The sequence below is a fragment of the Equus przewalskii genome, chromosome 27, assembly GCF_037783145.1.
Source record: "Equus przewalskii isolate Varuska chromosome 27, EquPr2, whole genome shotgun sequence".
Lineage (NCBI taxonomy): Eukaryota > Metazoa > Chordata > Mammalia > Perissodactyla > Equidae > Equus > Equus przewalskii.
This window is the reverse complement of record NC_091857.1, coordinates 945,990-970,414: the sequence shown is the minus strand read 5'-3', so window position 1 is coordinate 970,414 and position 24,425 is coordinate 945,990. Positions and strand designations below refer to the sequence as shown.

At 37.0% G+C, this 24,425-nt stretch overlaps 1 long non-coding RNA gene across 3 annotated transcripts; it reads right to left on the bottom strand.

The window, feature by feature from the left end:
* Positions 1-227: 227 nt before the first annotated feature.
* Positions 228-24,104, bottom strand: LOC139079834 (uncharacterized). 3 transcript variants are annotated; one of them, XR_011533786.1, is made up of 9 exons: positions 23,949-24,104; positions 19,026-19,174; positions 16,534-16,747; positions 12,012-12,469; positions 10,271-10,362; positions 9,527-9,761; positions 7,026-7,156; positions 700-884; positions 228-408 (listed from the first exon to the last, which is right to left on the bottom strand). It is a non-coding gene; the product is annotated as an uncharacterized lncRNA (long non-coding RNA). The 3 variants fall into 3 exon arrangements; XR_011533788.1 differs by having other exon boundaries at positions 10,271-10,343; positions 23,949-24,079; XR_011533787.1 differs by lacking the exon at positions 228-408 and having other exon boundaries at positions 805-884; positions 9,527-9,739; positions 23,949-24,079.
* Between the last annotated feature and the right edge of the window lie 321 nt (positions 24,105-24,425).

Below are 24,425 nucleotides of genomic sequence, written 5' to 3'. Positions count from 1 at the left end.
CCCGTGGCCGAGTGGTTGAGTTCCCGCGCTCTGATGCAGCAGCCCAGGGTTTCGCCGGGTCGGATCCTGGGTGCGGACATGGCACCGCTCATCAGGCCACGCTGAGGTGGCGTCCCACGTGCCACAACTAGAAGAACCCACAACTAAAATATACAACTATGTACTGGGGGGATTTGGGGAGAAAAGGCAGAAAGAAAGAAAAAAAAGAAGAAGATTGGCAACAGTTGTTAGCTCAGGTGCCAATCTTTAAAAAGAAAAAAAGAAGTCACTTCACAGGAATGTGGAAAGAGATGCACATCACTGGCTGCCATGAGGGTTGGTGTCCTGTATAAATGCACAATGAACTCATTGTAAGTGGGGAGTCATCACATTTGGGTTTTCCATTTTGAAGGAAAAAGAGAAAGCATTCTGAATTTTTTTATGTCGATGGTTAAGAGAAAATCTCTGAGCTCAGGAACTGGGAATATCAGATATGTATATAAACAACCTAAATAATAATAAATAATAATAATAATAATAAATAAGAATTCTATTAACAAATCTTGACCAAAGAATTATAATTTCGTAAGCAATTAAATTGGTACAAATATCTATTCCAACCAGAATTATAATAATGTTAAATGTGGCAGAAGAAAATCACAATAGTCTCTGAAACACAATGTTAAAATTCCCCACATATATCTAGAACAAAGAGGATACAAATATTTGAAATGATCCTTCCAAAAAGTTTTTGTTGAGAAAAGTTGATACATTTTCAGTATAATTTGTCAATCTTAGAAAAGAATCTCTTTCTTATTTAAGGTGTGGTTTGTTCGATTATTCAGTTTAATTTTTTGCAGTGGGGGCACAGAGCAGGCTGAATGTATCTCCTGATACGATGTGTGCTGAAAGTCAAAGAGAACCATTAGTTTTAACAAATAATCTGCAGACTTCTCAACACTCTTCAGAACTAGCTACTAACCCTGCAGCGTGTCATCCAGCAGATGCCAGCGAGGCTGCACCTGGCAGGTCTGCTTCAATTGATGTTCTCAGATCTTTCTATGGTCAATTATTCTATGAGTCATTACATTTATATAACTTTATATAGGTAAAAGAGCATACAATTATTAACTTTATTATTTTCATAATCATCATAATTAAAGTTGGCATTGAATCCTGGATCTACCACTTGCTAATTCTTTGACTTTTGTAAAAAACAACTTTTCTGAGCATAGTTTCATTCCTGGTAAGTAATGGCACTAGGTATATTGAATGTGCAAAATGTTTAACAAAGTAACTGGCTTTAAAAATATATTATTACTATCATTTGCACTATTTAATTGGTGCAAGCACGTTGACTAGTAAAAAGTAGGAAGACAACATTTCTCTTTTTTCTTAGGCCTTATTTGATAGAATCATTTTGCCATTAGCACTAACATATTTTCAGGTTCAATTATGTCTATCACAATGTGGCATTTATATCTTTATGGCTCTATGTATTGCTATAAGACCCGTTTAGTAAAACATGATATGGGGTAGAGGATGAGTAGAGCGCATTTCTGATAAAATTGTGGATAGTGGTGTTATCTAATGCCAATTTCTTTATTGTAACCCATTGATATATATTACTCCCCTTATTTGGGCCAATCAACATACAAATGATGATTGGAGGATTAAAGAAATGTTTTGAATTTGTGCAAACCTACTATTTCTGCTAGATAAACCATTCAATGACTTTATCCTTCTTACAAATTAATCCACATTTTAAAAATGTAGTATTATTTTCCAGGTTCAATAACCTTGATCAAACTGTAAACATTATCCAAGATCATAATAGAGATTCTAACAACTATATCTTAATTGTCTATATGTGCCACATAATTTTGTTTTTCTAATGGCTCTGTTCATGTTATAAAGCTCCCTTAAGTTTGTAATATTCTTTTATATTTTTAGAAATAATGAAGAGGGCCACCCCTGGTGGCCTAGTGGTTAAATTCAGTGTGCTCCCCTTCAGCAGTCCAGGTTTGGTTCCCAGGTGCAAACCCACACCACCGATCTCTCAGTGGCCATGCTGTGGTGGAGGTTCACATACAAAAAGAGGAAGATTGGCAACAGGTATTAGCTCCAGCAAATCATCCTCAGCAAAATAATAATAATAATAATAATAATAATGAAGATGTTTGAAAAAATAAAACTCACTTCCATCATTTCAATCTTCATTCTTAGAATGATCACCCAAAAAAATATTTTTTATTTATTTATTTATTTATTTATTTATTGAAGAAGATTAGCCCTGAGCTAATATCTGCTGCCAATTCTCCTCTCTTTTGCTGAGGAATACTGGCCCTGAGCTAACATCCGTGCCCATCTTCCTCTACTTTATATGTAGGACACCTGCCACAGCATGGCTTGATAAGTAGTGTGTAGGTCTGCACCCAGGATCCGAACTGGCAAACCCCGGGCCACCAAAGCAGAACATGTGAACTTAACCTCTGCACCACTGGGCCTTTCTATTTTTCACAAGCTTCTATCATCAGTCTAATCTCAGAAACATCCACCTGAAATTGATTTTAATAAAATGGGCCTACACATTGAAGCAGAATATAGCAGTTTAGTTAGACACAGAGTAAGCCAGACTTCTTACTGCTTGGCAGCTTTTACTGCTAGATGTGCCCTCAGCCATCTTTAACAAGGAGGTCACTGGGCTGGGCATGGGCTCCACGTGGAGCATCGGGTTTCCACTCAGCCTGTTCCTCTGTCTGGATACTCCTCCTGCAGTTGGAGTGGACTGAACCCTAGGAACTAAATATTCTATATCACTTAAGTAATTCCTTGATAACCAGCAAAGTGCTAGTAACTCTGTGGATTCACTAAAATTTAGTATCCTGGAACCACAATTAAATGGCACTTGGTTGACCAGCAAAAAGAAAAAAAAATAGTTTCTACATGTTCCCTACAGATGGGCAAGAGATTTTACACTTTTACATTTTACATCCATTCTACCCATTGATTTTACTGTTGGTACTGATGTAATATGATTGCAATTATGCTTACCATTAATATTCAGAAAACCCTACAGGAAATAGTATTTTACATTAACTATGTACAGAATATATACACCCACAACTAGAAGGACCTGCAACTGAGATATACAACTATGTACAGGGCGGGGGTGGGGGGGGGGGGGGCCAGTTTGGGAAATAAAGCAGAAAAAAAAAAAGATTGGCAACACTTGTTAGCCCAGGTGCCAATCCTTAAAAAGAAAAAGAAAAAAAAGGAAGATTGGCAACAGTTGTTAGCCTAGGTGCCAATCTTTAAAAAAAAAAAAGAATATATACAAAGGACAACTAAAATTAATATTTTAGAAACCCTAAGCTAATATTTAAGAATTATAAAAGACAAGCAGATATTAAAAAAATTAAAGCACAGCTTGACAAACAAGAAAAATCTCAAATAAGCAATCTCAAACTACACCTAATAGAATTAGAAAAAGAAGAACAAACAAAGCCCAAAGTCAGTAGAAGGAGAGAAATAATAAAAATTAGAACAGAAGTAATGAAATTGAAACAAAAAAGAGAGTAGAATGAATCAATGAAACAGAGATTTGGTCTTTGAGAATATAAACAAAATTGACAACCTTTAGCCAGACTCACTAAGAAAATAAAGAGAAGCCTCAAATAAGTAAAATAAGAAATGAAAGAGGAGAAATTACAATGAACACAACAGAAATACAAAAAATTATAAGAGAATACTATGAAAAACTATACAGCAACAAATTGGACAATCTAGAAGAAATGGATAAATTCTTAGACTCTTACAGTCTCCCAAAACTGAATCAAGAAGAAATAGAGAATCTGAATAGACCAATCACAAGAGATTGAAACAGTAATCAAAAATTGTCCCCAAAATAAAAGTCCAGGACAAGATGCCTTCTCTGGAGAATTCTACCAAACATTCACAGAAGATTTAATACTTGTCCTTCTCAAACTATTCCAGGAAAGTTGAGGAAGATGGAACACTTCTTAACACATCCTGCGAGGCCAACATCACCCTGATTCCAAAGCCAGACAAGGACAACACAAAGAAGGAAAACTAAAGGCCAATATCACTGATGAACATAGATGCAAAAATCCTCAACAAAATATTGGCAACCCGAATACAGTAATACATCAAAAAGATTGTACATCATGATCAAGTGAGATTTACACCAGGGACACAGGGATGGTTCAACATCCACCAATCAATCAATATGATATACCACATTAACAAAATGAGGAAGAAAACCACATGATAATCTCCATAGATGCAGAGAAAGCATTTGACAAGATCTAACATCCATTTATGGCAAAAACTCTCAGTAAGTTTGGTATAGAAGGAAAGTACCTCAACATAATAAAGGCCAGATATGACAAACCCACTGCCAACATCATACTCAATGGGGAAAAACTGAAAGCCATCCCTCTGAGAACAGGAACAAGACAAAGGTGCCCACTCTCACCACTCTCATTCAACATTGTACTAGAGGTTTTGGCCAGAGCAATTAGGCAAGAAAAAGAAGTAAAAGAAATACAAATGAGCAATGAAGAAGTAAAACTCTCGCTGTTTGCAGATGACATGATTTTACGTATAGAAAACCCTAAAACATCTATCAGAAAGCTATTAGAAATAATCAACAATTACAGTGAAGTTGCAGAGTACAAAGTCAACTTACAAAAATCAGTTGCATCACTATACTTTAATGATGAACTAACAGAGGACTCAAGAACACAATCCTATTCACAATCACTACAAAAAGAATAAGATATCTTGGAATAAATTTAACCAAGGAAGTGAAAGACCTATACAATGAAAACTAATAGACTTTATTGAAAGGAACTGATGATGACATAAAGAGATAGAAAGACATTCCATGCACATGGATTGGAAGAATAAACATAGTTAAAATGTCCATACTACCTAAAGCAATCTACAGATTCAATGCAATCCCAATCAGAATCCCAGTGACATTCTTCTCAGAAATAGAACAAAGAATCCTAAAATTCTTATGCATCAAGAAAAGACCCTGAAAGGCTAAAGCAAACCCGAGAAAAAAAGAACAAAGATAGAGGCATCACAATCCGTAACTTCAAAATGTACCACAAAGCTATAGTAATCAAAACAGCATGGTACTGGTACAAAAACAGACAGACAGATCAGTGGAACAGAACTGAAATCCAAGAAATAAAACTGCACATCAACAAAGGAGCTAAGAAAACGCAATGGAGAAATGAAAGTCTCTTCAATAAATGGTGTTGGGAAAACTGGAGAGCCACATGCAAAAGAATGAAAGTAGACCATTCTCTTATGCCATTCACAAAAATAAACTCAAAATGGATCAAAGACTTGAAGGTAATACCTGAAACCATAAAACTTCTAGAATAAAATATAAGGAGTACATTCTTTGACATCAGTTTTAAAAGGATTTTTTTCGAACACCATGTCTTCTTAGACAAGGGAAACAAAAGAAAAAATAAACAAGTGAGACTTCATCAGACTAAAGAGCTTCTACAAGGCAAGGGAAACCAGGATTGAAGTGAAAAGACAACCCCCCAACTTGAAGAAAACATCTGCAAATCATATATCCAACAAGGGGTTAATCTCCATAATATATAAAGAACTCACACAACTCAACAACACAAAACCAAACAACCTGATCAAAAAATGAGCAGAGAACATGAACAGACATTTCTCCAAAGAAGATATACAGATAGCCAGTAGACACATAAAAAGATGCTCAATATCACTGATTATCAGGGAAATGCAAATCAAAACTAAACTAAGATATCACCTTACACTGGTAAGAATGGCTATCATAACCAAGACAAAAAATAACACAGGTAGAAGAGGTTTTGGAGAATAGGGAACCCTCATACACTGGTGGGAATGCAAGCTGGTGCAGCCTCTGTGGAAAACAGTATGGGGATTTCTCAAAAAACTAAAAATAGAAATACCATATGACCCAGCTATTCCAGTACTGGGTATTTATCCAAAGAACCTGAAATCAGCAATTCAAAGAGACTTATGCACCCCTATGTTCATTGCAGCATTATTCACAATAGGCAAGACATGAAAGCAACATAAATGCCCATTGACTGATGACTGGACAAAGAAGATATGGTGTATATACACAATGGAATAATACTGAGCCATAAAAAAATGACAAAATTATCCCATTTTTCACAACAGTGATGGACATCGAGGGTATGATGTTAGTCAAACTAAGCCAGATAGAGAAAGACAAACACTGTATGATGTCACTCATACGTGGAAGATAAACAAACACATGGGCAAAAAGAATTATTTAGTGATTACCAGGGGAAGGGGAGTGTGGAGTGGGCACAAAGGATGAAGAGGCACATATGGTGACTGACAAATAATAATGTACAACTGAAGTTTCATAATGGTGTACACTATCATAACCTCAATAAAAAAATTAGAGCAGAAACCATTTAAATAACATGGAATTGATGCAAACAGAAATGATCAATGAAAGACAATAGATTTCCCTTAAACAGAATGTATGTATACAAAAATATTATATAATGAAGAAGCCTCATAAACCAATGTAAACCAATGAACCATGTTGAGAAAACTGAACAGAGGAAAAGAAAAATCACATAACTTCTTCACTTCTATGTATCATGATAAAATTTGACCACCCCAGCCATGCCCATAATTCTTAAGTTTCACACCAGTCATGTAAGATACATCATCCTACTGTAGTGTTTGTGGTTTCACAGTAGAGAATACATATATATTAGTTATGACTGAAAAACCAGAAGCACATTTCCTGTGGGCAGGCCCCAGGTGTTAGAGCTGATGACTCTGAGGCATCCAGCACAGTGCTCACAGATCCATGTCATCAAGTACTTGTCTAACTGATTATTATGTACTGAGGCTACCCACCCAAACCATCTAAGTACCACTGCAAAACAAGAGGTTTCTTGCAACTGATATAAGAGAGCTTGGGCAGATCATAAAAATAATTCCTAAAAACTAGAGCATACCTGTGGAGATATACAAGGAATCTACCAGTGCTCAGCACACCATCAAACTGCCTTTGTGAGCAGACAGCCAGAAACCAGCAGTCGTCAGCCTTCTGCGTTTGTGCTGTTGACAAGAAAAATCCATAACCGATCTATAAATGAAAATTTGGAAGAGTTTATTCTGAGCTAGAATGTGAGGACCATGGCCTGGGAGAGTCCTTCCACAAAGGAATGGAGCACTCCAAAGAAGCGAGGGGTGTACAGGGTGGTTATATACCCTCAAAGAGGATGTTTCACATACGATTGAAATGTCCCTCTTACAATAGTCACAAGATTGCCCTGTTGGCACAGTGCTTGATGGACACAGCAGGTAGTGGGTCTGCTATCTTGGTGGGGTGGGCACAGCAGGAGGCAAGTCTATTGTCTCCAGCTGGGTGGTCACAGGTGAGCGCAGCAATCAGTTTCTAGCCTAAGGAAAGATGCTTAATCCTTAAGGAAATGCCAACATTGGGAGGGGGAGGGAAGTTGCACCTTTATCTCAAGGGCCTTTGTTCTTGCCGTAGGGAATGTCTAAAGCAGATATACAATGCTTGCTCAATGGCCATGGTGAGGCCCTTTTGGAGAAACAAGATCAGGCCAAATTAGGTTTACACCAAATGGCTTCCTCATATTCTCCAATATATCTTATTGCTTGCCATTTCTATTTGTCAGTGCCTTGTTTGTTTCTTTTTCATGTTCTGTTGCTTTTTCTTTTTCGTGGCTTCCAGGTCCTCTTTATAACTCGGCATGTGGTCTTCCATAAGAAGTTTTCTTGTGTTAATTTTTCTCAATTTGTTCAAATCCCATAACAAACCTTTTGTTTCTCAATTTGCACTTAGTAGGTTTATTTTATTATTATTACAAAAGACTGACCTTTATCTCCACGTATGTACCTTCCAGTTTATTATGAATGCACATATGAATCCTTAGGATAAATCAATCAACCAGAGTGGTTCTATATGTAGGAAGAGAGAGAGAAGCACCCCAGTCTATGAAACCAACCAAGGCACAGCCTTACCTCAGGGGTAAGGAGTTTGCATTCCGCTGTACAGAGGGACAGCTTTGCTTCCTAGAACTGATTCTCCTTACTTTGAGCCCTAGTCCTGCTGAACTGCTAGGAAACTTTTACTTTAGTCTCCTCAGGAAAACTTGTGGAGGATACGTATAAGACAAAGGGCATAGAGGAGCTGAGGAAGGGAGGACCATGGAACGTTCAAGCTTTCTGCGGAAGAGCATCTTTCACACGTGGCCCGCCGCTCTTCACCACGACTCTTTCTCCCTGTGTTTCCTGCCTGCCCTCTCTGTGCCACACTCAGGGCCCCAGAGTCTAGCCAGGGTTTCAGCGTGTGCACAGGGCCCAGCAGTCTGTGAGAGGCTGTCTGTGGCTGCGCTTCAGAATCCCCAAGCTGTTTCTTCTCTGGACTGCTTCCACCTCCTTACTGCACACGGCCCTCTTGTGGGGGTAACCCATGTACTTTTTCATTTTCACTGCCTCCTCTCTGTTTCTCTTCACACAAATTCCAGATTATTCTTATCTGGACAAAGTGGGTTTGATAAAATAGAAAAATATTTATCCTTAAAATATTTTTCAGGGTTATTTCTCTCCTAGGCTCTGTTTCTCCAAAAGGAAAATTAATGTGGCAAATTCACAGCCAACGGGGGAAAAAAACCCCAAATATCTTCATTGTGAGTCTTTTGAAGTATTTTTTTAGAGTTTTAGTAAGGAAAAAATTTAAATTAGTTGCCAATATTTACAATCTGGACTTTCAGCTTTTCCGAGAAATTTAAAAAATTGGGATTCAAGAGATGCTCATTCCTGCGTCACAAAAACTAGTGCTGAGTGAGCAGTGCTCCCCTGAGAAGAAACTCGCGGGCGCTGCTTCCTGGCAGCCCCTACACCCAAGCACCGAGGACAGAAGCTGGTGGTGGTAGTCAGTCTCTTCCGCTGCTGGCTCTCTTACACCCCCTGAGGCCACTCGTTCAGAGGAAGGACTGCCTTGGCCCCAGTATCTGTTCGCTTTTGCATATAGGACAAAGAGCTTAAGCTTCTGAAAACCAAATACAGCAATTCTGGACGGCTATTTTTCTACCTGTCCCCTCCCTCCCTGGGAGCATGAGCACAGATCAATTAGTTGTTTCTAAAGGACCAACGAAAAGGAGGCCCACTGGAGAAATAAAGGGCATCGATTGATATCTCAGAAATATTATGCCATTACTTACATGTCAAATTATTTTATACATTATTTTAATCATAACAAACTTTAAAATTATTAAGTCTGCAGAAAGCCCCCAAATGTAACCCCAATTTATTAAGCCCATCGATATGTATATAACGCTTTAGATTTATGGATGGCTTTAAAGAGTCATCCATGAAGTTGAACGCCTTGATAAATTTAATTTTAATGAAGACTCAAATATAATTAATTCAAAATAAAACCAAATGGCTTAAAACCTGTATGTAAAATTTGAAATGGACAACTTACCAGAAAGACTTGTGTGAGAGATGGCTAAAGTGGAGTTCCAGCTGTTACGTCGTGGTGGTTAAACTGCCTTGAAACAGAACCAAAAGGGTTTGTCTTTCTCAGGACCAGATCTGCTCAGTAAAAATGGCTTTCCTTGCATGTGTTTGCCGTGCACGTGGTGAGCTGGGCTAATGCCTCACAGAATGCTTTAGGCAGAGTGGGACCTTCCTGTAACTGGGGAAAAAATGACTACATGCTGAATAAAGGGAGAAAACAGGAATACATTAAAAATGTTCTGTTTTTTACAGTAAATAAAATGTCACATGTATGAAATTTAAATTGTGCCTTATACAAACTGTCTGCATAATACTGTGGAACCAGTATTCATATTATTAAGACATAAAATAGAAATTCTTAGATTTATAAAGTGGCTCATATACATTTAATAGTAGAAGATGGATTTCTACGCATGTTTCCAGACTGCCTCGTGCTGCCCGAGCTGTCTCTACAAGAGGCAGCCTGCCTTGTGGAGAGCTTATGCCAGTTCTTATTTCATCTCTTTCTTCTGTGTGTTAATATTCCAATGTCCATACGAGGAAACTGAGCCTGAGTGGTTGAGAATGTGACCCCAAACTCACACTAAGTAAGCAACAGAGCTAGGAATTGAACTAGCATTTTCCCCCAAGCCTGTACCGTATTTTGGAAAATCACACAATTTGAAAGAGGAGTATTGCCTCTTTGATGCACGCATTTTCAGTGCCTCACCTGTTCCATATACACATGTGTTGGAAATGGAAATATTTTCTTTTGCAACTCCATCTTTCTTTCTTTCCTCAATCTTAGAGAAAAAGCAGTCTCTGTTTAGACAATATAATGGGAGATTTTTTTTAAAAGAAAAGCACACACACAATCTATCAAAATTGTGCTAAGAGGGGCCAGCCCCGTGGCCGAGTGGTTGGGTTCACACGCTCCACTTCGGCGGCCCAGGGTTTCGCTGCTTTGAATCCTGGGAGTGGCCATGGTGCCACTCCTTGGGCCATGCTGAGGGGGCGTCCCACATGCCACAACTAGAAGAGCCCACAACTAAAAATACACAACTATGTACTGGGGGGCTTTGGGAGAAAAAGGAAAAATAAAATCTTTAAAAAAAAAATTTTGCTAAGAAAGAGGTGGGCAGATTGTGGCCTCTGACCTACCTCACCTCCATCATTTTATCAATGAGAAACTACGTCCCAGAGAGAATATGTGCTAACTCAGTTGAATCTATCATTGTTAGTTTATAGCTCTTTTAAAAACTTTTTTAGGCAATTCATAGAAAAGGCAAATATGGCAATATAGATAAAACAGAAAGCCAACTGGGGAACTTGGATTAAATGAGTAAATAAAGCACGTGACTAACGCGTTGTCTTTAACACCACATCGCATTGGAAGAAACACAGGGCCATGGATAATTATAATGGTTGTGATAATTGCAACAAAATGTTTAATTTTGTATGGGGGAACCAGGAAACTTTCCACAAGGAAAGTTTAGATGAACAGGAATTAGAATGTCACAGTGTAGTTCTCTCCTGAGGCTCTTATATAGAGAGAAAAATAGTGTCAAAGACTTTATTCAAGTTAATAATTAACGAGAAAACCAGTAAAATGTTCAAGGTATCCACAAGAGCATTCAAAAGGTAGGATTTTAACAGGTCATCAGGAATGGCACTTTTACTTTTTAAAACTATCAGAACAAGATTATGAGCGTAGATACAGAGTTGGAGATCCACATCCAGAAGGGCAGTGTGAGGCGCTCTGTGGACCCACCTGCAACCCAGCAAAACAGCCACACTTGTGAAAATTATTTTTCAAAAACCAAATAACAGTTTAAAATCTCTGAAATTGTTCTGAGAGCATACAGGCACATAGCATATGAAGAAGAAAGATATTCAAGGCAGAGGAAAATCCTGTGCAAAAACAAGAAGTACAAAATAGCAGAATATGTTTGGAGAACAACAAATAATTCATTAATGATTGTGTATAAGTTATTGGATACAGAAGAGGGGTTGGAGAATTCATATCAAGGAGCCACTTGTGTACCCGGCAAAGTAAGCAGTTGGCACTTTATGTAAATATTAACTCATACCCTTTAGAGCTTTTAAATAAGGATGAACACAGTTTTAAAGAAAACAGTAGTGAGAAAGGTAGAACTGAAGGGGAATAGATTGAAAGGACTAACTTTACACAGTTTTCTAGATCCATGCTTCACTTCTCTATATGTAATGCGCATACAAATCACTTGGGGAACTTAGCAAAATTCAGGTTGTATTTAGTAGATCTGAGCGAGAGCCTGAGATTCTGCTTGTCTAACAGTCTCCCATGTGATGTTACTGCTGCTGGCCTATGGATTACAAACTGAGTAGCAAGAATCAAGATCAGCACTATCTAATAGAAATATATGCAACTTATACATCTAATTTCATTTTTAGTAGCCACATTAAAAGTAAAGTAAAAAGAGGGAGCTGGCCTGTTGGTGTGGTGATTGCCTTCCCACACTCAGCTTCAGCGGTCAGGAGTTTGCAGGTTCAGATCCAGGCCAGGACCTAGCTCTGATCGTCAAACCATGCTGTGGTGGCATCCTGCATAAAATAGAAGAAGATTGGCACAGATGTTAGCTCAGCAACAATCTTCCTCAGGTAAAAAGAGGAAGATTGACAACAGACGTTAGCTCAAGGCCAATCTTCCTCAAAAAAAAAAAGTAAAAAGAAACCATTGAAATGAATATTAAAAGCAGATTTTATCTTGGGCTGGCCTCGTTGCCGAGTGGTTAAGTTCACGTGCTCCACTGCAGGCGGCCCAGTGTTTCGTTGGTTCAAATCCCAGACGCGAACATGGCACCGCTCATCAAACCATGCTGAGGCAGCGTCCCACATACCACAACTAGAAGGACCCACAACGAAGAATATGCAACTGTATACCGGGGTGCTTTGGGGAGAAAAAGGAAAATAAATTAAAAAATAAATTAAAAAAAGTAGATTTTATCTAACCCAATAGATCCAAAATATTATCATTTCAACATGTTATTAATTTTAAAAAGATACATAATCAGATATTTTGCATTCTTTTGTTCATGATCCGTGTTAGATATCCAGTCTGTCTTTTACACTTACAACACATTTGAATTCAGACTCAATTTTCATTGGGAATACTTGATCTGCATTTAGATTTCATAAAACTTAACAGTTGAAAAAGATTTACATACCCAAGTTTTTCAAAACATACTCAAAATTTTTGCGCTATCAGAGTCAAATTTCATTTTTATAATTAGAATTAAAATTAAATATTGAATTCCTTAGTTGCGCTAGCCACATTTCAGGTGCTCCCATTTTGGAGAGCACAGGCCTAGGTGAGAGAATAAAGGGGAACAAGCAGTGGCATATTGTGGCATGTTGGTACAATAAAGAATTGAAGGGAGAAGTCAAAAAATACCCAAAGAGGTGTGGAACAAACCAGAAAACAGTATTCGTTTATTCTTATCGCTCAACAGAGGCAATTGTGTGCATCTCTTCTCCATTTTGCATTTAGTGATGTCACATCAGCGGGTGAACTTGGCCATGCTGGGCGTATTTACACCAGAGATAGTAGCAAATGTCCATCTCCTCACCAAGAGCCAGCTGTTAAATATTTACCAGCATAACACTAGAGTTAAAATATTTTAGGAAGCAGATTAGTTATTCTCATTTTATAAAATATCTAATAGCTTTCCATCCAAGTGAAATCTAAAATCCTATAATACCTACATATTCTGGCTTTGATTGATCTCTCCAAAATCATTTACATTCTTATATTAGATTACTCTGCTCTTCCTTCAATATTCCAACCTTGTTCCAATTTAGAATTCTCTTTGCTTGTTGAAGATTTTCCCTTCTGGGTCTATGAATTTCATCCTTTTGCATATTTTCTTAAAGGTTTATTTCTCAGAAAGCCTTCAGGAGCCAGCTCCTCACTAGCCATTGGTGGTCATCTGTCTGTTTCCCTGCTTTACATTTCTCCCTAGAATTAAACACACCTGAAATTATGTCTTTTTTGCTTGTTTATTTGGTTCTTATCTGTCTCTGGCGATAAAGCATAAGCTCCTTGAGGACTTTGTTCCAGTGTCTCAAGCTCCTAGAGCATTACATGACACATGGTGGCATTCAGTAATAATTTGATTCATGTAAGATAATTAAATGAATGAATGAAAGAATGAACTTAAATGGAATCTATAATACATGAATTTGATGAACAAGTTGATATAGTGGATAAGAGAGCCAAGAGGTCTCTCAGTTTCCAGGCTTAGACGACCAGGAAGACATTCACCAGATAAGAGGAAGAACAAACATGGAGATGAGTATTACAGGTTCAGCTTTAACCATGCTGAGTGTAAGTGATTGTGGAAACTATAAATCGAGAAGTCCAATAGGAGATTCGATATACAGGTCTAGATTTTGGGAAAGACACAGGCTCTGGTTAGAGACTTGATAACTGTTGCTTAGAGGTAGCAGTTCAAATCACAGGTGTGAATTAGATCACATAGGAAGATGGTGATGCAAGAAGACAAGAAAGTTAAGTATGGAATTCTAGAGAACACCAAAATTTAAGAGGCAATTAGAGGTAAAAATGTGTAGAAAAGATTAAAAAAAAAAAACCCAGAGAGATACTATAGAAACCAAGAGTCAGTCTTCATTTATTGTTACAAAAAACATTGCCAAGGATTGTGCTAAAATATTGAATAATCAAGCAGGAATAAGGTATAATTCTTACTAGATTTCAGAAAAATGGGCACAGGGTAGAAAATCCCTATAGTCTGAAAGGCCAAATTGTTGAGGAATGGTTTAGAGTACATCATAAGGCTGTGAGTGAATCTGTTCTGGCTCTACTCTGTCTTCCCCACAACCATTCCCAGTAATTCTCAGTCCCTCCAACCCCTGAGTCCTGAGTGCTGAGAAGGAGAAGACTATGTGGTAAAGTAAGAAAACTTGGGTCCCCAAATACCTGCTATAGGATCTTCCTCTGAAAGGCTGGTACCAGAAAATGATGATGTCAAAATAACGTAGGCCTTGAGGAACAACCAGTGAGTGCAACAGAGAGTAAGATGGCTCCAAGGATGCCAAACGTGGCCAGTACTGCTGAGCAGGTTCCATAAGAGCTACTGCAGCAGGATGGAAAGGGCCTCAGGAGCCCTAGAGAAGTGTATTGGAGCCATGACAACGAACAGGGCTATATGAAATACGGCCCACAGAGTACATCTCATCTTGGGAACCATGTTGGGGCCCTGCCACTTGCCAAGTGGGTTCTGGGTTCTGCTCATCTATGCAGCTCAGGACCAGCTCAAGTGTTAAAATTATTTTCCCACGTCCATACATTTTATCAGAGTTAAAGTGGATATTTAAGTAACTATCTGAAAATATTTTTTAAAAATAAAATATTACCGTATCTATCAGAAGTAATTACACCCATGTGTCGCTTAACGACGTGGGTACGTTCTGAGAAATGTGTCGCGTTAGGCGATTTTGTCATTGTGTGCACATCATAGAGTGTATTTACATGAACCTAGATAGTATAGCCTACTACACACCTAGGTTATTTGGAACTGATCCTGTGTGACCACCATGTTATACACGGTCTGTCCTTGACCAAAATGTTATTATGTGGCACACGACTACACTCTGAAGCGTGTAGTCATATCTATTTGTTTGCAGGCACCATTATCAATCCTTTTTGCATTATGTTGTCCACTTGTTGGCACTACAATAAGGTCATGAATTCTTCTATTCTATTCATATAGTATAAGTTATTCTTACATATTATGCCCTATTTATTTTTATAACTTCAGTCCCTGAAAATAGTAGATGCTTACTGTATAGTCTCTAAATTATTATTTTTTTAAATTTTGCTCTGTTCATACTTGTGGAAAACAGCCAAGGATGCCCAAAGTGGCATCCCATTTAGAGATACCTGAGAACACATTGAGAAACATCCCCACTAAGATGTAGGGGAGAGAACTGCTATGAATTCAAACCTGACATTGAATTATTCAAGTAAAAATCAGAGCAGATGAAATGAAAACTATTTCAGAATAAGTGAATGCTGACTTTAACTTGAATCTCTAAGCTAATTTTTACTTTTTAATGTCTACATGTGTGCATTCACTAGGGGGTATTCTGGTTATTATGAAGAAATCTGTCAGCTAAAGTAGAGATCAAAATACAAATTGTAACACATAGGGACCTTATGTGAATTTGTGTCACTCCCTGGAGAACTTTAGGTTTACAAAAAGCAATGAATGGATTACATGAAGATGTAAATATGCTCCTGCATTTTCATCTCTGACAGATACACTCTTACTCCTAATGCAGTCTTAAAACCACAGCACCTTGGGCTATGAGCTCATCAGAGCTCTCAAGCTCAGTGGGGGAAAATCTGGCTAATGTTTGCAAGGGTGACCTCCAAGGAAACTCCAGGTGCAAAAGGATATAATGTTAGTAACTCAGTAGATGACATGGTTCCCTTTAAGTCACTAATAAGCAATTTTCCCGCAAGGCCGTTATTAGACACCATGCTACTGGATGTTTCTTCACAAAGATTTAATACATTTGGACATTTAAGATCTCATGAGTTTTCTTCTATCTTATTACTGTGATAATAATTCTGTGTTGAACATTTGTTTCCAACAGTTTTATTGAGGTAAAATACATATAACATAAAATTTTACCATTTTTAAGTGCATACATCAGTGATATTAAGTACATTCATATTGTTGTGCAAACATCGCCGCTTTCCATCTTCACCACTTACCACTAAATAGTAAATATTCTAGGCTTTGTGTGTCACATTCATTCGCTGTCACATATTCCATTTCTCCTCCTCCCATTCCCTCCCCCTCTCTTATTCTTCATCTTGCTTCCTTTATTATGATCTTTTAAAAATTTTAAAATCCTTTTGATCTTCTGTGACCTATAAAAATGGACTACTGCCCAGATTTGTTTTGCAGGCCACACTTTGCTCACCTGTGAAGAGTCAACAAGTGTGTGCTTCCTTCATGAAGGGGATGTGATCTTGGGCTAAGTGGTTCTCTTGGACCTGGGGAACTTGCTAGAGAAATACTCATCTTTGTGTGGTCAAATTCAAAGACTTGCAAGAAACTAAGAATAATGAGTGACTCGGTCCTGAGCAGAGAATCGGGAGGCACAGCAGTAGAAGACACTTAGTGGACGTTATGTACTGGCAGAAGACACAGACAGTAAGGCAGAAACATAAGGAAGTTAGCAAATAGTCTATTACAAAGTTATAAGTGCTTTGGAAAAAAATTTTAAATTTCTGTAAGATAAGGAAGATCAGACATGAGAGATACGTTTCACTTAAAGTAGTTGGGTAAACCTCATTACGATGTTTAAGTATGTCTTTTTATGAAGATACAATAAAAACCAACATTTCACATCCATAGTTTGATGTGTTTTGACAAACGTATGCAGTTATATAAATATCATCAGAATGAAGACAGAGAACACATCCGTTACCCCCTCAAGATTCCCTCACGTCTCTTTGTCAGTCCTCTTCTTCCATCCTAAGTCCTTGGCAAACACGGTTTTGTTTTCTATGCCTATAGTTTTGTCTTTTCCAGAATGTCATATTAAAGAACTCATATAGTGTGTGTATCATATCTTCTTCCGCTTAATATATGCTTTAGGATTCATCCATGCTTTTGCATGGATTAACAATCCATTCTTTTCTATAGCTGAATAATATCCTATCAAATGAATATATTACAATCTGTTTATCGATTCACCAGTTGATGGATATTTGGGTGGTATCCAGTTTCTTGTTTTTCCTTTTTTTTTTTTTTTGCTGTAAAAAATAAAACTGATATTCATATTTGCATGCAGGCAAGGCTTTGTGTAAACACATGCTTTCATTTCTCTTGGGTAAATATCTAGGGATGGAATGGAAGGATCATAAGTGTTTACCTTTCTTGTTTAGATTTCTAGTTGCTCCAAACTCTGAGCATCCCTAAGTATCGTCAATCTTTTTAAATTGTAGCTCTTCTAGTAGTTATGGCTTTTATTTGCATTTTTCTGATGACTCAAGAGGCTGAGTATATTCTTATATGTTCTTTAGCCATTTGTATATCTTCCTTGGTTCAGATATTTTACCCATTTTATTATTGTCTTTCTGTTTTTATTACTGGGTTGTAAAATTTTTTAAATGTTTTTAAATGCATTTCAGATGCAAATCTGGAATCAGATATGTGTTTCACAAGTATTTTTCCAGTGATTTTTTTTCCTTTATTTAACAGTGACTTTCAATGAAGAAGAGTTTTTAGCACTGAAGAAAGCCAATTTATATATATTTTCCTCTATGGTTTATGCTCTTTTTGTCCTATCTAAGAAATTTTTGCCTATTGCAAAGTGTCAAAGACTTTTGTCTATTTTTTTTCCTTTAAAAGTGTTATAGGTATAGCGTTTTCATTTGGTTCCCCAACTCAATATCAAGTTAGTTTTTATATATGAACATCTAATTCTTTCAGTGTCATTTGTTGAAAAGACTACCTTTTTCACCACGGAATTATCTTAGTTCCTTCATAAGTTAAATGTTTGGTTCTATTACTGACTACTTTTTCTATCTCATTGAACTGTATGTCTTTGCTTGGTCTTGGTTACTATCTCTTTCAACTGTGTGAGCTTAGAGCATTTGTATGTGTGAAATTGGGAGGATGATATGGATACTAATAAGACACAGTATTTTATTTTAAAACAATGTGATAGGACTTATTTCTTATGAGATATCATCTCCTAAAACTCAAGCAATGAAATATATTTAATAAAGGTCCCAGGCATATACATAATATCAGTCATATTTCGAAATTAAAATTAAGTTAAAAGAGTAGGTGAGATATTCAAATAATTTCAAAACAGGGATTTAAAAAGTGTACCTTATTGTTATTCACAAAATTGTCTTGCCTGAATCAAAATGAAAACATTGTATATCAATGCTTTCTTAGATCTATTCCTTAAGTATTTATTGAAATCCAGACATTCACTGAATTGTGTTTGAAGATGGAACTCCTAAGATAGTTTGTCTCTGTCTTTAGGGCTTTCAAAGTATTAAGGAAATATGCATACACAGGCGCAAAAACTCTGCGGTAAGTCCTACGGGCACGTAATCTTTGCATTGAATTCAGAAGTCTTCTCAGAGAAAAAGTACTAGGGCTAAATTTTGGAGATTGAATAGAATTTTTCCTGATAAATCACTAGATTTAATTTTCTTGGGTGAAGGAGAAGAGTTTGTGAGGTTTGGGTTTTTTTCTGATCCCCTGGAAAGTCTATTTTTTATTTCTGTCATTCCCAAAGTAAATACTGAGGGCAAAAAGTAAGTCAAATGCTTTTTTAAATAATTTTCTGAACATATAGTGTGCTTTTCTCTTTAAATGTATGAAGCACTTGCCAATTTATTATTTATTTTTATTTTAGAAATGAGAAATAGAAGATTGATAACTACTCACCCTGGTGCCTAATAAATATTCAAGCCAGGTACTATTGAGGTAATTCTTTCCTCAGAGGAAACTTCAGAAGTTCAAACATGCGAATGTGTTCTCTGGTGTGGCCAGCCTTCTCTGAAGCAGTGATTTACACTTCAGTAGGTTCTGAATGCCTGTGGGTGACAGAGACGGTGATACAGTGCAGGGAAGCTGTGGTTCATCATACAGGATGCACACAGTGAACTGCTGGGGGAGCAAAGAACAAAATGGGAAGGGTCTCTGCATCCTCTTCGCATTCTAGCAAGTCTTAAATATTGTTTCTGTTTTCCCTCCTAGTCAGTCACTGCCACTTGATAAATTATATAAACTGGAAGAGATTTGATATAATATTCAAAATCTAGTCTGCTAGGTTATTAAAGTAAATGAACTATAAATTAATTTTAACCATAAAGTCATTTTCACAAAATAGACATTGGCTTGACTGTAGGATTAAAGACATTTAAGTTATCTTTTTTTTTTTTGAGGAAGATTAGCCCTGAGCTAACATCCACCACCAATCCTCCTCTTTTTGCTGAGGAAGACTGGCCCTGAGCGAGGCTCTGTGCCCATCCTCCTATACTTTATATGTGGGACGTCTACCACAGCATGGCTTGACAAGCAGTGTGTAGGTGTGCAACCAGCATCCAAACTGGTGAACCCCGGGCCACCTAAGCAGAACGTGAGAACTTAACCTCTGCGCCACCGGGCCAGCCCTGTCTTTTTTCATTTTGCAAAAGTTTTGTTAAATATAAGATTTTTTAAAAACTCATTTATTGTTATCACTGTGCCCAAAAATTAACCCAGTGCTATTAAAAAGTATTTTTAATATTTAACAAACATTTCTAAAGCTAGCATTTATTTGGATTAAAGCTGCACATTATCTAACCATATTTCCATGTATTTGACTAAAATTATTTTCATTGAAATCAATAACTGATATTCTCAATCAGAGGCTTTGGTTTGCAAATATAATTACTTAAAATGGTAAAATGAATAATTATTTGTTTAATAAATTTGGAAGTTCTTAGGAAGACAGACAATGAAGATATCCCTGGGGATCACTGACAAAAGGTGTCGCACCGCTTCAGCTGGGCCAAACTGTGTGATAGCTATAATATTGGGTAGTATCTAGTTCCTTATATTTTGAATCAAATCTCAAAAATGTATGTGCAAAAATATTTATGTATTACTTAAACCAGTGCTGAAATTTTCACATCGATCTTCCCTGTCAAAATTTGAAATCCCCTTATGTGTTAAAAGATTTAATAAAATGTATGAAATAATTATTTTTCAACTTAGAGATTTTTATTTCAAAACCCAAGCATATTCTTAGTGGTGCAGGACTCTAGAGAGAAGGAATAATAAGAAAAACCTAGAGGACTTTGAAGCTGATATCTGTCCAGTAGCTAAATTACATCAAAATTTATACCAGAGCTTATCTTCTTCTCTTGAAAGGCTTCCATTTACAATCTTCCGCACAACACATGTTGGTAATAAAGGGTCCACAGACTAAAAGAGCTCCTATTCCCCACAATAAGAGGAGGATGCATTAATTCTGAGTGCCTCCTCTATGCTTAGAGCTTTACATACAAACCACATGATAACCTTGGGGATGGGCATTATTTTGTATTATAGGCAGAGAAGTATATGGAGATTAAACCACTTGTCTAGTTTCATCCAGCTGGTCCATGGGAGAGTCAAGATTCAAATCTAGAGACATATAAACCAAAATCCTGTGCTTTTTTCTCAACAATATAAACACTCAAGAAGACCTAAAAATATATCAAACCCTGTCTCTTTATAGGATATATAAGAGCATAGAAGCCCTAAGAGGTGAAGTAACTTTCAAAAATATGTAAATAACGGACTTTTGATCTTGAGCAAAGATGGAGCAGATGCACTTCTTCCTATTTCTCCCCCTAGATACAGCTGAAACCCTGTATATTATATATTGAACACACTTCAGAAGGCTCACAGCCAGGATGGATGCCTAATGGGGATCCTGAACTCCCCCACATCTAGCAGTAATGCGGTACCCCTCCGTCTATCCCAGGGTATCAACAGAAGTTCCATGGGAAACCTGGACTTCCACAACCACCTGGCAGTAACAAGGCAGCAAGGAAGATTGGCAATACCTGTTAGCTCAGGGCCACTCTCCTCAAAAAAAAAAAAAAAACACCACAACACTTCAACAAAAATTACAAACATGTTTGAAACAAATGAAAAAAAAAGTCTAAACAAAGAAATAGAAGATCTAAAGAAGAACCAAATGGAAATTTTAGAACTGAACATAAAATAACGGAAATAACAACTCACTGTATATGCTCAAAAGTAGACAGAAAGAAGAGAGGAATGAATCAGTGCAGGTAAAGACTGAACAATAGAAATTACCATGTCTAAAGAACAAAGAGCAAGTGGACTGCAAAAAATGAAGAGATCCTCAGGAACCCATGGGACTTCAACAAAAGGTTATGTCGTCAGAGCCTCAGAAGAGACAAGAAAGAGGGTGGTGCTACATAGTATTTAAAGAAATAACAGCTAAAAAGCTCCCAAATTTGGCAAATGAACAAACAAGCCGCCTGTCCCCCCTGCCATAAACCTACAGATTAAAGAAGCTCAGCAAACCCAAAACGGGACAAACTCAACGATATTCATGCCAGAGCCTATGAGAATGAAACCGCTAAAAACTAAAGACAAAAGAACAAAGCCCTGAAAGGAGCAAGAGAGCAACTTCACCTTACCATGGGGCAAAACTACTCACATGACAGTGGATTTCTGACCAGAAACCGGAAAGAAGTGGCATATCATTTTTCAGGGGATGAAAGCAAAACTAACGATCCCAGAATCCTGTATCATGCAAAAGTGTCCTTTAGGAATGAAGGGGAAATGACGACATTCTCAGACAAAGGAAAACTAAAAGAATCTGTCACCAGCAGTCCCACCATGAGAAAGTGGCTTAAGGAAATTCCTAAAACAGAAAGAAAATGATAAAAGAAGGAATCTTGGGATATCAGAAATGAAGAAAGAACAACAGAAAGAATAAAAATGAGGAAATACAATGGACTTTCTTCGCTTGAGTTTTCTAAACTATGTTTAGAAATTATGTTCAGAAAACTCAATTGAAAGAAAAATTATAACATTTTTCTGATGCACTTCTCAAGCTATGGAAAGAAAGTATTTAAGACAATTTATGTCATAAATGGGTCAGGAAAAGAGACCTTAAAGGGAGGTAAGTTTTTATACTTCACTCTACCGGTAAAATGTCTACGCCAGTAAACTTCGATAAATTATGTATGTATAATGTAATACCTAGAATAACCACTAAAAAATCGATACAAAGAAATGCATTGAAAAACACTATAGATCAATCAAAGAGAATTCTAAATACTATTCAAGTGACTTTTGATACACGCAACAAATTGGATGAATTTCAAGGACAATCTGTTGAGAGAAAAAAAGTCAATCTCAAAAGGTCACATACTACTTGATTTTATTCAGTTTACACAGAATTTTGAAATGAAAAAATTATACCACTGAAGAACAGATTAGTGTTTTCTAGGGGTTAGGAATGGGGAGAGGAGAAGAGTGGTGCTACTATATATAAACAGGTAGCACAAAGGGAATCTTTGTGGTGCTGGAATAATTTAGTATTTTGATTGTAGTGGCAGTTACATTATTCTACACATGATAAGATCATACAGAACTGCAAACACACATTGTACAGTATTACTTTCCTTGTTTTGATATTACACTATAGTTGCATAAGATAATACCTTTGGGGGAAATTGGGGGAAAGTTACATGATATCTGTAACATCTTTGCAACTTCTTGTGAATCTATATTTCAATAAACATTAAAAAAATAGATAATGGCAGAACTTGTTTGAGTGTAGGTTAAAAATATTCTCTGATTATAGCAATAAAATGTAGAGGCCAAGAGTTAGAATATTAGAAACCAAGGCAGCCATATTTTCTTGGAGATTCCTTATCTATTCACTAAGTGTATTTCTGGTGGGTAATACAGATTACAAGGAAACTTGATTAGACCATCAGCGGAGGAACATTACATCCAGATACCAGCCAGGTCAGGCCTGAGAACACATGCATTGCATGGCAAATATTTTTGAGAAAGTTGTGGACTTTGTTCTCATTCTTGAGAAAAAGGCATCACTTCTTATTTTATGATCTTTTCAACAGAAATACTTAGTAAAGCGATATTTATAAAATTTATGGCCTTCAATACATTGTCTCCTTGGTGTGACCCATCTCAGAAGGAGCACACTGGACAATTTCCCAGCTTGCCATTACATCTAAAGATTCACATGAATCATCAAAGGGAGCTGAGTTTGGGAGATGAACTTCTCACACATCCTCTTTTAAAAGTACAGGACTCAAAGAACAGTATTCTGGAATAAGCTCTAGAATATACTTGAAACTCTTTAAAAATATTTTTGGCTTCTGACCTGAGACTAAGAAGGTGCTTCTAGTCATCTTGAACATGAAAAGAGGACATAAAAACATGAGTTAGTATAATGATTATTTTTTAGCATTTATGTGGCTGCTTAGCTGCCTAATTGATTTATATAATGAATATCAAAATCTTCCACTATTTTCCAAGTCAGTTCTTTCTTTTGCAAGAATGTTTTCACATTTTATAAATATTAATACTTTTATGTTTGATACTAACTCCATAACTTTTTATATCAAATGGACACGGAATACTTTTACTTTTGCATTTTGCTTTAGTTTCAATTAGTGTGTACCCCAAAAGTGATGATTCTTTAGTACAATATAATAATAAAAAAAGTAACTTTTAGGAGTGGACATTCTTTGTCAGTGCTGTGGAGTCAGTGCCCACTCCCAGCGGCCCTGTGTATAGCAGAGCTGGTCTTTTTCACCATCCTCTCACCTTCAGCTCTGTATCAGACAAGGTTCCATGGAGATTCATGGAAATGGGTGGCCAGCTCCTTCTTCCTAGTCTGTCTTAGTCTGGAAGCTCCACTGAAACCTGTCCACTATGGGGAACCCAACTAGTTTTTGAAATACCAGTGGCATAGCTTTCAGTATCCCAGCAACGTGCAGCTGCCACATTATGACAACCGACGGGTGGATTCCCCTGATCAGGAAGTGAACCTGAGCTGTGGTGGTGAGAGCACTGAATCTTAATCACAAGACCACCAGGGCCGGCTAGGAATGGCCATCGTCACCTGTTAATGTTTGATCAGTGATTAGCTTTAGTTTTATATGCGCTGAATGCCAGTAGTCATTGTTACTTAATAATTTTATAGCTTATTTCTCCTTTTCATAAAATTATTCTCTCAAATTATTTTTGTGATAGATATATTTATATTATTCATATATTAGCGTGGAAAATGCTTGAATGAAT